We start from the raw sequence: 3,997 nt of genomic DNA, 5'->3' as shown, positions 1-3,997 counted from the left end.
TTTGTTCAGGCTACTTTACAAGCTTTTTAAAAAAGAAACGATGTTCAGCAACTAATTCTATTCAGAGGGGTAGCAAGCGAAGGAAAATATTTGACAAGGCTCATAAATATAATGAACAAGGAAAATGTATAGTTGGACAAATTCAACTAAAGCGAAATAACCATTTGACAAACATCAATCGGGAAAAACGGATTCTTTCTCATAAGTTTCCCAAGAGATAAGATCACAGTTTCGGATAATTCAAGGTATTCAAGAAGAAACATCACTTTGATTACTATACACAAAAGTCGTTGCATTAGTATAGTAAGAGTGTAAAGTTACTATTAGTTACAAAATCAGATTAGTTACTCCTATGTTTGAATAAACTGAGATGAAATTATTACATCAATAAAATCATCAATTCAAGATAGAAAATGTGCAGTAAAAAATATTTGTAAACGTAAAATTATTAAAACATTGTCAAAACTAACATATAACTGTAAATCAGTTAATAATGATAATATGAAAATAATAATAATAATGAAAACGAAATTCACGCCATTTATTTCTAAGCGTATATAAAGGATTAGATTTCATTTCAGTAGTGTAGAACTCTTTTAATTTTTACTTGAACGTAGATGTGGTAATACCAAAATTTCGTAATTTACTGGGCAACGAATTCCATTTTTTTGACGCCAGATGAAAAAAAATTTTTGCAGAGAAGCAGTCGAACAGATGTTATCAAATACTATTTGCTTTGTTCGTTGATTACGCTGTCGGTAGCCTAATGCATTTGTAAAAGCTCGCCTTTTGTAAGTAAGATACTGATATTGATATCTAACATATTTCTATTCAATTCTTTTCATAAAAAAAATGAGAAGCTTGATTTGAAAAAGAAGTTGTCAAAAAACGAACTTATTTCCATTGAAAAAAAACGGTAGTCAGAGATAAACAACTTTCCATCAAAAAAAGCTTAAAAAATCCAAATTCTACTAGTTGGCAAAACTAAACGCAAATTCACATGTTATCTCTTTCAAAGACCGTTTTGGTAAATATTTACTTCACAGAGGCTAAGCTGAGCTTCGCACCGCTTGCGATACGAAGAAGAATGACTGATTTGAGCCGAACGTAATATGAAACGGGAACCCAACTTCTAAAAAAATCCTTTTTAGAGGCAGGCGTTCACTTGCGTCACATTTGCTACAGTCGTTCAAATGCGTCATTTTCACTTGCGTTCACAAGCGATTTATCCTTAATATTATGTTAATTTATAGATAAATCGCTGTCAAAGAAGACATTGTGGTGTGGACAATTCAATTAGCAGCCACAGATCAAACAACTCTAGATTCAGCTGCACAGAAGATTATCCAATTAACTAGAAGTACAGGAATCGGGACGAAAGTATATTGATAGAGGAAGGCCTGCCCACATCGAGGAAGCACTGATACGCAGCACGAGCATTTTGTTCATTCCGGTGACCAAGTACCTCCTATAGAAGAGAAAGTGAAAACTTTAGCCAGAATTCGTGAGAGTAAATTTGGACTTTCAGCAAGATAGTGCGCTGGAGTTGAAGTCACTCAGGCTGGTAGTGGAGAATCAGGGAAATATACTGGAACTGATAGACAAGACAAGATCAGCCCAAACCAGACCCTCGCAGAGAAGTAAGAAGGCACCAGCGAAACGGAAGAGAAGGGATCAAGTGGATGGTATTTCATCAAATTGTTAGTGTTGTTGTGTTTGTTCTTTGCTTTGTGCTCCGTAAGTTTCATTCCTCGTAGTCTGCTAAGTGATGAACTCCACACTTCTCCCCCACCATTTTTAAGATGGATACTAAAGAACGAAACTAGTGCTAGATTGCACGCAATAATATGAAGAGATTGCTAAAACTTGCTGTAGGTCAAGTACACTATATTTGAAATGTAATTTGGTATACACATAAGGATGGTTTGGCTATGGGAGCCTCTCCTGCAGCCATACTGGTAAATTTGAGGATGAAAGAATTTGAAACTGTATTGAGGAAAAAATCCCAAATTTTGCAAGCCAATTGAAGATCTAAATGGCATCCGTTCAGAGTGAAGGAAAAAGATACGTATAGACAGAAGAGTGGTGTATGTGAAAATTGTTAACTTGTTTTCATCAAAATGTGGCAAGCTTCGAGAAATCGAATATAGAAACATAGCTAAAGTTGTTTGGTTTTGCTCGGCATGTTATGAGTTAAGGAAAAAACTCTTTCTGAGATATGTAGATGAGATCGTGAGAACTGTGAAAGCAGATTCAGAACAGTTATCAAATGCTGCAAATCAATTACAACCCAATCTACAGATTGCTTCCAAAAAGACTAACGAGAAAGGCAAATTAGTCTTTCTTGACATTAACTTTATTGTGGACACACGTTAAAACCTAATCTGCGGATGGTATCTTAAATCAACTGATACAGGGCCACTTCCTAAGTTCAAGAGTTGCGCAGTGTTTGCATATAAGATGCGGAATACAATCGAAGTATCAATTTTTTTTAAGCAGCAGAGAGCTGAAAACTTGCCTTAGAAACTTCTTCTTCGCTTGAACTGAAAATAAAAGTGATTTTCAAAACTTCACGTTGTGAATCTAAATCCACCCATGTTGGCCGAAAGGTTCGACATCAAACCGCTAGAATTGACAACGCCGAAAGGAGGACTCAGTATAGGACAGCATCTATGGCAGTGTGGAAATGAGCGCACGAGAGCATGAAAGTCTTGAAAGGTTATAGACCAAGCTAACACCAACGTCAAGCTACTGAAATTAGAAGCACTTCACATCTGGAATGAGAGACCGAGACTAAACACGCGCAATGATTTCAGAAGCAGGGGACAGACCCTTAAAGTATAGTTCCGAAAACAAATTTTCAGCTAATACAAAAATAAATAAATTTCGAAACAAGAACTTGACATGTTTCAAATTTGGAAAATGAGACAAACCGAAAAATTAAATTAAAGTCATTTTAATGAAAAGACAAATTTAATAGAATGTCACAGAAACTTAAGTCTAATGATATAATAATGTTGTAATTTTGGCACAAAATTCAAATTTATAAACTTCTGATTGGTTGAACTTTCATTATTTCGAATAGCCATTATCTTAGGATATTTTTGTGATCGGTGATCATTTTATAAAAAGAGAAGACTTTTAAACCTGATGATGCACAATTGGGCGAAAGCGTTCCTGATATACATTTCCAATTCCCTCCGAAATGATATCCTTTACCGTTGTTCAAACCATGTCTTTTGAGATGATGTGAGCTAGAGGAATTTGATGTATTTAATTGTTTTTACGATATTTTGTCCAAAGAACTGACGGTCTGCATCTAAAGGCGGTTGAAAATTATCCCCTTATTTTATGGTTTACAACATTGATTATAATTGCTTGATCGTGTCATCAAAGTTGTATCCGATCCTATTCAAAAACGACTACAAGGAAAATTGTTCACTGTTCCTGGACTCGAATTCAACCCGAACAAGAAAAAAACACCAAGAAACTTTCCAAGATCTGCTTATTCGAGGAAATCTGCGAGATAAAAACGATATCTTTATGTGGCAAGAGCTGATAAACAACAGCATCAGCCCCATCAAAGCAATAACGATAGATCGATTACAACAAAATGTCTTCGTCAAAACATCAAGCCTTTCCAATAAAAAAATGGTATACGTCCGATGAAGAAGCACTTCAGGGATCTACAAAAACCTCCTGGAAATGAAAACAGCAAAACTTACGATACATAACGTGTGAAAACATTTGGTATCGAAAAAGTAGCAACAGTAAGTTTTAGTCCAGACGAGATACAAAAGCCCATCCCTCCTCTATCCTTGAGATACAGATTCAAAAAACATTATAAGGAAACTAGGGAAAAATCTGAAACCCTGTTTCGGAGACGCGTTCGAGACTTAGGAAAATGAAAAACCAAAAGCAAATCGAGAGGCAAAAACAATTAAGTAATTTGAGAACAAATAATTTTGCACTTTTTTGTGCATCTTCAGGTTTTAAA

The 3,997-nt window shown here is 35.3% G+C and overlaps 2 protein-coding genes across 3 annotated transcripts in view; both read left to right on the top strand.

Annotated features, from left to right (window-relative positions):
• LOC134846930 (uncharacterized) overlaps positions 1–3,997 on the top strand; it is a 157,893-nt gene that overhangs the window by 90,648 nt on the left and 63,248 nt on the right. The gene's annotated exons all lie outside the window — the stretch shown is intronic.
• Positions 1–3,997, top strand: part of LOC134846928 (chromodomain-helicase-DNA-binding protein 4-like) — a 265,098-nt gene that overhangs the window by 203,198 nt on the left and 57,903 nt on the right. The gene's annotated exons all lie outside the window — the stretch shown is intronic.

The sequence above is a fragment of the Symsagittifera roscoffensis genome, chromosome 5 (assembly GCF_963678635.1).
Source record: "Symsagittifera roscoffensis chromosome 5, txSymRosc1.1, whole genome shotgun sequence".
NCBI classification, from domain to species: domain Eukaryota; kingdom Metazoa; phylum Xenacoelomorpha; order Acoela; family Convolutidae; genus Symsagittifera; species Symsagittifera roscoffensis.
This window is presented reverse-complemented; position numbering and strand designations above follow the sequence as displayed.